Consider the following 11,290-nt stretch of genomic DNA (forward strand, 5'->3'; position numbering starts at 1 on the left):
GATAGGATCATTGGGTGAATTATTTAAGTATTTATAACTGTATATACTTCACAGTTGTTAGAATATTAAATGGGTAGAGGTTTATAAAACACTTAGAACGGTCAATGGTCCATAGTAAATGTTCAGTAAATGCCGTAGCACAGTTATTATGACCATCCTATTCTGAACTTGCTCCTTCCCTTTAGTCTTCCATATAAATGGTCATTTCTCCACCATCCAACCAGCTGTTAAAACCAGAAATTTGCAACTTAATCTTGAATTCGTTTATTTTCTTCATCGTCCCACATAAAACAAATCACCCAAAACTGGTTGATCATATTCCTTAAACACTTCTGAAATCCATCTACTTCTCTCTATGCTCTTGTGTTGCGCCCTCTCCATTTTAAAGTTGCCAGCCTTCATGGCTCTGTTATAGTTGTATCCTTACTAGTCTTTTCAAATCCATCCTCATGCTCTTTAACCTCATTCTTCACAGGGAAATGGAAATGCTCCTTTTAAAATTCAAATCTGATCTGGTCACTCCCAATATTTAAAATGCATAGTTTTTGTTGCCCTTTGGAAAGACCAAATTCCTGACCCATCCTTTTAGCCTCTCCTCATCTCCACCTCATGACTTTATCTACAGTTCAGCCATGCTGGGCTTTTGTCATCTTCATAAACATGCCACAGGTTGTCCCATTTTTGAGGTTTTCACATGTGGGCTACTTCTGCTTAGAAGGAACTTTCTCCTCCCTGCCCCCCAGTTTACAGAATTAATTCCTAACCCTTCTTTATATTCAACTTAAGTGCTACACTGTCCAGATAGCCTTCTTCACCATCTCTGCCCACGCTAATACTAGTACTTTCTTCTGCCCTCAGTCAAAGAGGGGAAAGAATTGATATGAGCCTCTGGTACTGGCAACGGCTTTGCAGCAGTCCCCAAAGCATGTGGGATTTCTCTAGCTTCTTTGGAGTCGTGACCAATAGTTCTGTCGCCTTCCCTGGTTCTAATAAAACTCTGTGATGGGTTTTGAATTACACTCATTCCAAGAGGACTCCTTGTTAGTCCTCGAGTGGCCTTTGTTGTCCGCAGCCTCTTGCAATGAATCTGAGGGCAAAGGTCTCAGTTACACCTACCCCTGAAATCAGACTCAGCTACAGTACATGAGGAATGTATTAAAGGGTGGAATCCAGCATTCATCCTCACAGGACATAAGCAATAGCTCTGCAGCTATTCCCTGTCTTTACTTTTGATGGTTCTATAACCCACTGCCTCTGACGTTGCAGACAGCTAGGATTTCTCAGTAAACTCTGGCCTACACAGAAAATAAAATAGCATGTAGCAAAGGAGTCAAATCAAGTCTTGGGAATGTTTTTGCTAAGAGAAGAGGTTGAACAAGTTTCAATACAAAAAAAACCTTATAAATCCCTCTAAGTACTTGATCCATTTTAATAGTCCCAGCCAGTGCCTTATTATTATTCACCCCATGTTTGAATAATGGAACGCTTAGATCACTATTTCATCAAGGGAAGGAAATGTTGTATATTCTAAAAAGCACTTTGAATAGAGCTCTCTTCCTCTGCAAGGCCATACTTCACTGAGTTTTCCTAATTGCTAAATGCACAGCTCTGGCTTGAAATTCAAGAGTCTGAAGACTTGTAGAACACGTACTGCACCAGTGAAAATCAGACCATAACAGATCCCAGGGCCTTCATTATCCAAGCAAACCTCTCCAGTCCCAGATTATTGCAAACAGAGTCAAGATTTTATGTCTATACACATGAACACCATACTACTGTAAATAGTGTCAAATATGTGTGTCTATACCTGAATTATGAATACATATATATGTATTTCTCTCTTAATATATACATAGATATACATATGTATATATGCATATACTATATACATATTTCTGGCCCTCAGGCACTGCTATCCAACAGTAGATTGAGTTTGGAAAAGTTCTGAGCCTCAGTATCCTCATCTGCTAAATGGGGATAATGCATTTGTCTTGGTCACCAGTCCAGGTTCTTTTATGGCCCTAATGAGACAATGCGGGTTCTGAGGCTCAATGATCCAGGATACGTTCAAGAACTTAACAGGGAAAGGGGTTTTCTTACATCATATACGCTATCTGTCCTGGAATCAAACTAACTCAGGGGCTACTTTCATTGTTCAATCTGCAGCATCTCTGATATCTTCTATGGGAGCTCGGAGCAGAGCTGATTTGGACAGATGAGAGCCCGGCTCTGAGCAGGCCACAGTCTCCTCCCATTTCCTGTCTAAAATCCTTCTGAAGAAGTTAATTCAAGTGGGACAATCAATCCATTGTTTGAAAGAAGCCCAAGGTTCTTGAAAATCTAATTTTCGGGTTCATTCCCCCAGGTGGGCAGTAATATGCACTTAAGACAACAAGTGGTTGTGTGTGTAGTAACTCTGAGCATAAATTACTTGAGATTTTCATGAGTTTGAAAATTCACAAATTTGTCATTCATTACTTCAACAGATAAGAATTTACTGTGTGTGCTAGGCACTCTTCACAAAAATCCCTAACCACATAGAAGGAGATAAGCAATAAACAGATGAATGAATCATATTTAGTAATCAATGTTTAGTATGCCAGGTGACGATACCTGCTAATATAAGACCTAACATTTTCAGCTGGAACTGAGTTTTAAAGTTAATTTACAGCAGTACCCCCAATCGCAAACCTCAGAGCCAGGAAGGCAAAGAGTTTCAAATGCAGTGGCCTCTGAGTCCCAGATGTTTCCTTTCCCTAGCATTTAATATTATCTGATGCGGATGGATCCCTGGTCAGTTCAGTGAACTAATTAAGAGTTGATAAGTTTCATCAGGGAGAAGATTTCTATTACGGGGTTCAGTATCCTTCATCAAAGCGTCCAGGTGATACTATAAATTTTTCCCCTCTGGTTAATCAGGACAGCTAAATCCAGGGGAAGGGTTCCACAAGGTCAGAGAGATGGGAAAATGTCTACAATTGGCATTCTGGAGCACATGATTGTATCTATTTATATATACCTCCAGGGACACAAGGGGAAAAGGCTCCAGTGTGCACAGATAAGATTTTCAAAGATCCTAAAAAGCTAACCAAACCATTCAATCCACTAAGAGAAGATTAGTAATAAGTATCTGCTCCTAAATAATGGTAGTTTATTTCTTTTTATCAGAAAACCTCTGTACAACTTAGAAGAGCAATTTTGATACATTTGCCCTGTTTCAAGGACTGGATTAGGCTGTGTTTAAACAGAGACACAGACATATTTCTAGGTTTAACCTCACACATAAATAATTCCTAAAGTGATTTTGCATCTATTATTTAACAGATTTATTCCTGCACAAACCAACCTTGGAGTTAAGCAAAATAGGATTTCAGGTGGAAGCAGGAGAAGAATATAGGTTTTTGGTGTCACAGGTTTTCACATACGTGTAGCCTATCCCAGTTGGGGGCTCTCAAGTGTCAATGGGCGTCCAAGAGATGGAAGTGTAGGTTGCAATGGGCCGTCCATTCCCTCATTTCTTCATTCACAAACATGGCAGTCACTGGCATGGGGTCTGAGGCTCACAGTTTGGGAGAGAGGAAGACAAGCTCGGCAATAGCTATAATAAAAAATGAAATGTGGAGAACACCATTAGAAAGTTATGGAGTGTTATGGGAGTTCATGGGAGGAATATATCACATTAATTTTCTTGTCAGAAGATCCCAGGGGGCTTTGTGGGCAGCTGTACTCAGCTTGGCTGGTGTGGGGGAGGGGAGGAAGAGCACAATCACGGTGGTCTGTTGTTCAGACAACACACCCAAAACTTCACAAAGGACTGGCCTTGTCAGATGCTTAGGGTGAATATGCTTGTTTTTAAAGCCATGCCCATGGAGTCGGACTTCAGCCCAGAGACCAATCATGGGCTGCGGGACTTTTGGTGCCGAGAAAGTTCCAGACGAATAGGATGAGTTGGTCATTCTACCTGGTAAGGCCATGCCCTAAGACGGGGCAGGTCCCCTGGTAGACCTTGAAGATGCCGAGAACTGGAGGCTGTCTGCTGACCCTCCCCTTCACCTGGGCATCATCAGGTCCTTTCTAGAACAGGCATCTGGGACAGTGTCTCTCCTGGCTACCCTCTTACCTTCACTGTAGGTATTAGACCATTTTATAGATACATTAGGTTCAATGAATTGCACCTGCCCCACATGAGAATAGGAGTCCTGTAAAATCAGCTACTTAGTCATGATTTGTATAGGCTCTGAAACTCTTAAAAAGTGTCAATGGCTTCGTCTTCGGGAACAGCATCAAGATGAGATGGGGAAGACAGGAACATTTTTCTTTGGTCAATTTAAGGAAGAGAGATTGTGGAGGAGGAAATAGGTGGACAAAGGTTTAACTAGGGAAGGGGAGCAGTCACAGTCCTTGGGGTCTACGGCAGGAAAGGGCTGAGCCCTGGACCTGTCTTGGGAGAATTGGTAGCCCCAAGGACAGGTTTGCTGCAAGACTTTGTAGTCCCGCAGGCAGCCTGCTTCCCTCCTCTTTATTGGCCCTATTTTATAAGCCAGCAGGGACATAAGCTGAATTCTGTGGAGGTGTTCCCAAGAAGCTTCCCCCACTTTCCTCGAGGGATAAAAGGCAAAAGAGGGACTTTTCATGGTAAGGAAAGGAAGTGGTTGGAATGAATTCCACAATTCCTTGGCCTGTTAAGCCTGAAGATGACTAGTTAAATAATTTGATGTACAGACCCTGACCACCATCCTAATGAGCTCTGGTAAGCTGGCACAGAAAATTAATGATAATAAATTAATTCCAGAGAATTCCATTTTATATACTCAATTATTAATGGTATTACAGTGTTATTAATGGTGTCAATTATTAATGGCATGAATAATTAAGAAATCACATCCATGCTATGATGTACAAGGGTTCCAGTGTTGAGCAAATTGCTCAGAATAAATAAGTAAACATACCAGCATTCAGAACTAAAATGTTCAGCCTTCGAGGTGTTTCTTAGAAAACACTGGTCTGTCATCAGACTAATTTTATTGACGAGGTTTCTGTTACTACGACTCCTGCCCAAGTTTTATATTATGATAGTAACAAGAAAGAGGGTAGGGGATGGGGGACCATGTTTCCTTGGAAGTTCTGCTTTCAGGGGAGACAGAGGGGAGACTTTGCCCAGAACTGGGGTCTATAGGAAACTAGATATGAGAAGAGGGAGGGCTGTGTGAATTTAGTGAATCCAGAAGAGCTGACAGGTAACCCAAGGCTGACTAGTTAGTGTTGAGTTTAACTTGAAAGACATCAGAAGCCCCAAGCAGCTACCGCCTGAACCAGTGCAACCAGATTGGGGTTCTGGCAAGCAAACATGAGAGGGACTTCAGGATAACTGTAGTCTCAAATGGGGCGATTGACCAGCTGTGTGAATGAGTATCCTGCAATAGCTCCCTGGGCTTCCGGGCTCTCGTTGTGTAAGGGGGATGGTACTTATTCTGAAGGCGGTTTGACAAAGTGAATGTAGGGTTCACAATAAGGTCTTACAACTTCTATTACTCTTGTTGTTTCTTGTTAGTATCATTATACATTTTATAATCCAACCTGACCATGTTATAGGTGAAGAAATGGAAGCCTGAAGATGTGACTCGTCACTCGGTTTGTATATAGGGTATCTTCCCCTTGCTGCTCTAGGTTGCTATCTTCTCCATCCTGCATTCTTTTCCAGGAGCCTGCCTCCATGACCGACACTGACAGGCTCCAGTGCCTGGGTGAGCTCTGCTAATAGAGCAGAGATGGGAAGAAGGGGCAGGAGGAGGTCAGCGCACCTATTTTCCTGGCTTCTTCCTTGAGAGATTTCCATCAGCTGGCCATGTGTCTCTATAGATGGCTACAGGTATTCCCAAAGTGGCTAAGTCTACGTGATTTTCTCTTTCTGGAATCCTGAAACTGCTCCCACCTCTAGACCCTTCCAGTATATAAATGATAATGAGTTTCCTGCTCCCATCTGTGAATTACTGTGCTCTTTGTGAAAAATGTTGATCAAATTAACCTACTTTGAGATAGCAGTAACAGAAATGATATTGAGTCCATGTTCTTGGTGTATAATCTTTTCTTTATATTCAGTTAATTTTCACTCATAGGCTCATTAAATTATTGTCTACTTAGAACAAGGCCCCATGCTGGGCACAGTGATATAAAAATCAGAAACACATGGGTGCCCATTATTTTGAAACACCACTTTATAGGACTCTAAAGCAAGAGTTAGCAAATTGTTTCTGTATAAAGAGGCAGATAATAACTATTTTAAATATTGGGCCCTATGTCTTTGTTGCAACTACTCAGGTCAGCTCTTGTAGTACCAAGACAGCCATAGGCAACACATCTACAGATGGATATGCCTATTTACCAATAAAACTTTATATCCATTGAAATTTGTACGCCAAATAATTTTCATGTGCCACAAAATACTATTCTTTTGATTTTTTTACCTCTAAATATTCAAAAATATACAAGCTATTCTTAGCTTGTGGGCTATATGAAAGCAGGCAGTGAGCCAGATTTGGCCTACAGACCATAGTGTGCTGACCTCTGTGCTAAAACATGAACTTGATGTTGAGGGAACAGATTTAAGGAGGCCAAGAGTTAAGAAGAGGAAGCTGAGAGAGGATCTATACAAGAAGTGACATTTGCACAGGGAACTGATGGATGACAGAGTTGGTTTGGCAGGGAAGAAGGGCAAGTACCTTTAAAGCACAGGTAATGAACAAAAGCAAAGAATCTTAGAAGTGTAAGATACGCTTGGGGAGTGGAGCCTGAACTTGTAGGGCCTGAGGAAAGAAGCATGGGGGTGATTAGGGAGGGGAGACCCTGGTGGAAGAGAGGGCAGGGAGGCTCTGAGCCAAATTCTGGAGGACCAGAGTGCTCTGCTGAGAGACTGCACTTGAGAGGTGGGAAAAGCCTAACGAACGATGGGATCCTGGGAACCAGCATTAGACAGACCTGAGTACAAACCCCACCTCTACCATTTTCTGGCTGAGCGATCGTAGGCAAACTATTTAACCTGTCTGGGCCTCATTTCTTATGTGCAAAACACTCATCATCACAGCACCAGCTTCATTACAGTTGTGAGGAGTAAATGGGCTAATACACACAGACTGCTCACAGAAGTACTGGCTCACGGTTAAGCGCTCAATAAAGGTCTGCTATTATTAGCATTCCCATGATTAGGCTCATTGACTAGCCTGGCTCTCATTGTGTTTTCTCTGGTCCAAGTTCAGAGAATTTTTGCCACTGCTGATGGGGATGGCAGCTGGACAGTTGGCAGATGTGAGATGAATATAATGTTTCCCTTCTAGCACCATGACAGCATCAGCCCTAACGAGTCTTCAGTGGCAGAAGTCCATTTCTCTAGACCTGAACCCCATAAACTTTGGGTCATCGGACATGGAGCCACAGCCACGGCTCCTGAGTCCAGACAATACTCTTCTTAGAGTGTTCACCTATTATTACTTTGCCTATAAGTATTCTTTCCTGCTTAGGCTGCAAAGGGAAAGGACCAAGTTTGGATAGTTCTCCTTTAACAATTCCCTCTTGAATCTCCCGGGTAGCAGTCTTCAGTGAATTTCCATGGTGCTCCATCCAACCTGAAGAAGGAGAAAAGCTGAAACAAGTGGACATTATTTAGGGACTTCACTTGAAATAAGTTCTGTCCATCTTAAGGATGCCTAAAGTGATATATTTTGTGATTACTTTAGTGGATCTTTAAAAGATTTCAGTTCTGATTTCAATGTAATATTGTATAGAAACCATAGCATTTTACTCCCAAGACACTGCAAGAAGACTAAGAAGTGGTGAGGAAGAGGACTGATTACTTATTTATTTTAAAGACAAAATAATTTTAATACTTAATTGTAATTCAGGCAATTAATTGTCATTAAACAGACTTTCAGGACATATTTGAAGGTAATCATTTTAACCCCACTTTAAAAAAGCTGAAAAATTCTGTTATAAAAGTAACAACATTGTTATTGTTCAGATAAGAGGTAAATATATTTGGTTATCACTCAACATTTGAGAAAAAAAGAGAAAGCTAGAGAAAATTAAATAACAATTACTCAATAAGCCTAGACTCATAGGTTGTATTTTTATTAATTATGTATATTCTTCAAAGGCTTTTGTCAGCATATTGTAAACCTAGATAAAGGTAGGAGGAAACTAAAAAAAAAAAAAAAAAGTGTGGGAGGTCTTACTTGAGGATATAAAAGAGTTGAAGTGAAAGTAGGAGACCTCAAATGCCCGGAGTAATAGGGTATTGGGCCATCACTTTTCACCCTCACCCTGGGTGGGGTGGCACGTATTTGTCCCTCACACCAAACTGAGTGGGAGAAGCATGGATGGATGGATGGATGGATTGATGGAGAGAGAGAGAGATGAAATAAAAAGATCTAAAGAGAAACAAAATCTGGAGTAAATGATCTGGTAATATTTACTAGTACCTATTATTTAAAATTTAAAGGATAGAATCATATTCTTAGTACCATGTGTAATTTAACTGTCTTTACATTCTTGCCTATAAAGAGAATAAGAAGCCTTGTACTCATCAATGCCTAAAAGCCCGATATGTTTACATGAGGCAAAACTTGCTCTACTAGAGCCGTACTTGATTAAGCTCATCCTAGACCCTGAAACTTAAACTTACTAAAGCTCATGAAACAACAGTCAGAAGAGTCTAGCACCTGACAACCATGCATTTGTTGGACTGTGCCTTCTGTGTTGGCTGTTTAAGAGTGACAAGTAGTCACAGCTCTCTTCCCTCTGAGTTCAGTTCAAATTGATACATGAATACAGGACATAACACGTCCACTCCAGTTATTAGGACACAAGAAGGGCTACAATTTAGAAATGAGCAAACAGGTTTGATTTAATCTTAGACCAAATTTAGGAGATCTGTCCTTACCCGAAGTGCTTGTAAGAATCAAACTCAATCCTCTCTGGAGGAAGGTAACACTCATACACGACATCTTGTGATCAATAAAGAAGTTATAAGCCATATGAAGAAGTAAAATAAAAAAAAATTATAGACTCACAAGAGATCCAGATATGCACGTTATGATACATAGACTTCAAAGTAATTATGTTTGAAATGATAGCAATCAGATGATAAGATGTAGAATTTTAGCAGAAAACCAGGAACTATTTTTTTTTAAAGGAAACTCTGAAACTGAAAAAGAAGATAATTTAAATTTTAGAATTCCAAACATGTGTTTAATAGTATAGCCGATAATGTTCAGGAGAGAAATCTTCATCTGGAAGACAGATTGGTTAAAAAAAAAAAAGTTGCTATTTATCCACACACAAAAAGAGGAGGAGATGTGGGATGTGGAAAAGAGTCTATGAGGTTCAGGAGACAGAGCCAAAGGATCCAACATACATGCCTTGAAGTCCCAGAAGCAGTGAAGAGAGAGAAAATGGAGAATGATATTTGAAGGTAAAATTATGAAGAAGTTGCCAAAACTGAAAAAAAAAGAAAAATTGCAGAAGCAGCTGAGACGACAGGTGATAGACAGCTGATGCTAGATAGATGATAACAGATAGATACACAGATAGATCGATCTTTCAAATGAGCATCAATGGCAATAGTAAAGGTGGCCTGGAATTAAGGAGTGCACTTGTGGTGATGAGCACCGGGTGTTGTATGGAAGTGTTGAATCACTATATTGTACACCTGAAACTAATACGACACTGTATGTAACTAGCTGGAATTTAAATAAAAACTTTAAAAAATAGTAAAGCTGGCTCACATAAAAGAAAAGATGCAAGCCAAAAAAAAAAAATTGAAATGACATATTCTAAGTGATGAGCAAAATAACTAATAACCTAGAATTCTATACCCAATACAAATATCCTTTAAGAATAAAGGTGAAATATAGGCTGGCGATGGGTAGTAAAGAGGGCACGTATTGCATGGTGCACTGGGTGTTATACGCAAGTAATGAATCATGGAACTTTACATCAAAAACGAGGGATGTACTGCATGGTGACTAACATAATATAATAAAAAAATTATTATAAGAAAATAAATGAATTTAAAAAGTTAAAAAAAAGAATAAAGGTGAAATATAAAGATTTTTTTAAAAAAAGAATTTTCCATATTTGGCCCTATGCTAAAAGGGAGGTCTCTATATAGAAGCAAATGGCGGGAGCTTGGAAAACCTGGACATAGTAAGCAACTGAAAGGATAAACATGTGTAAACCTAAATATAGAGTATATAAATAAAAATAATGTCTCATGGAATATAAAATATATGCAAAATTCAAATACATGACAATAGCTTAATAAGATGGGAGAAGGTAAAGGGAGTTGAATTCTCTTTAATAATGACAGAAAACACAGTGAAAGAACATAGAGCTAATTAAGTAATAAAAGGAAATGGAATTAAAAATAATTACTCCAAGTGAAGGCAAAAAAATCGAAAAAGTGAGTAAAATAGAAATAGATAGTACATGTAAATAAAAAGGCATGAGTAGTTACTTTAAATGTAAACAGACTGAATATTTCAATTAAAAGAACAAAGGTTAACAGCAGGGATTAAAAATAAACCAGCCATATCTTCGTAAAAGATACACCCTAAATACAAGGATGTAGAAGGCTGAAAGTAAAGGTAGAAACATTTATACAATGTGAACATTTAATAGAGTAAGGTGGAGATATATGAGTATCCAGCATAGTAATTCTAAAACAAAAAACATTACTACAGATAAAAAGGGACATTTTTTAATTTTTATGTCTTTATTTAATTCTGTTATGTAAGTCACCATACAGTACTTCGTTAGTTTTTGATGTAGTGTCCATGATTCATTGTTTCCACCTAACACCCAGTGCTCCATGTAATACGCGCCCTCCTTACTACCCACACTGGGCTAGCCCATCCCCCCACCCTCTCCCCTCTGAAACCCTAGTCCTTCATGGTTCCTCTCTCCCTCATATTTCCACCCCTTCATTTTTTCCTTCCTTCTCCTAATGTCCTTCATGCTGTTCCTTATGTTCCACGTACAAGTGAAACCATATGATAGTTAAAAAAATCAACCTATGAGAAAATGTACCAAGTCCAAATTTGCATTCACCTAATCACACAGCTTCAAAATACATACAGAAAATATTAGCAGAACTAAGTGGAGAAACAGACAAAAGTCACAGTCATCTGGCAGAAATGAATGCATACTTTACTCAAGTTCTAATAGAACGAGGAGACCCAAAATCAGCAAGGATGTAGGATATTTAAATAGCATGAGAAACAAACACAAACTACTTAAC

This window comes from Ailuropoda melanoleuca, chromosome 9, assembly GCF_002007445.2.
Source record: "Ailuropoda melanoleuca isolate Jingjing chromosome 9, ASM200744v2, whole genome shotgun sequence".
NCBI classification, from domain to species: Eukaryota; Metazoa; Chordata; class Mammalia; order Carnivora; family Ursidae; genus Ailuropoda; species Ailuropoda melanoleuca.